Source organism: Ichthyophthirius multifiliis, assembly GCF_000220395.1.
Source record: "Ichthyophthirius multifiliis unplaced genomic scaffold scaff_1120509251027, whole genome shotgun sequence".
Classification (NCBI taxonomy): domain Eukaryota; phylum Ciliophora; class Oligohymenophorea; order Hymenostomatida; genus Ichthyophthirius; species Ichthyophthirius multifiliis.
Window position 1 is genome coordinate 34,134 of NW_004086271.1, and position 964 is coordinate 35,097.

A 964-nucleotide genomic window follows, 5' to 3' on the forward strand; every position below is an offset into this window, starting at 1 on the left:
ATAAATATAATATTTTTTTTGTTGACTAAATTATAAATAAAAATAAATAGTTAATTAATTTCAAAATATATATTTTGTAAAAATACACTATTTTATATTATTAAATTTTAGGAAAAGATAATTTAAAAATATTTTCTAAACTTATTTTATTTATAATGTGTACTAGATCAACAAAAAAAATATTATTAATTACATATACATTTTACAAAACACATGATATATTTATTTATTAATATATTTAATATATATAATTCAAAAAATAAATTATTATATTTTTATTTTTTTATTTATTTAGGAAGTTGTATTTCTCCTTATAGAGCATTTTATTCTATTAATATAAACATGTGTACTAGTTGTATTACTGATTTATTTTTCTATTAATACTGTCATTCTTATTGTCATGAAGTAACTTATTTGGAAGTAGCAATTTGCTAATGCTATTAATATGGATTTTTATAATGTATTAATAGTATTAAATACACTCAATATTATACTACTTATGGCTAGAGATTATTCAAAGATACTTATATTGAAACTACTAATTGTTTTAGTTCTTGCAAAACTTGTGTGTCTTATTATTAACTTATTAAATGTGTATATGTAATACTGAATTTGTAATAATTTTTAAATCTAAATTTTATTTATTTATTATTTTAAATAGACCTATATTCAGGACTCATAAAGTTTATATATTATTTATATTAAAAAAATATAATAAATTAAAATTCTAAAATAGTTATAATTTTTATTTTTTAAATTTTAATATTAGTATTATTAGATTATAATTTTAAAATATATTTATTTTACTTTTTTACTAAGTGATAACATTTTGTTGTTGTTGTAAATATAGATTATTAATTAATTTATAACATAAATTGAATTCTAAAATTGTTTTTGATTGAGTTTTTTTTAAAATAAAAAGTTTATAAAATAAAAATCTATTTAAAATATATATATATATCTT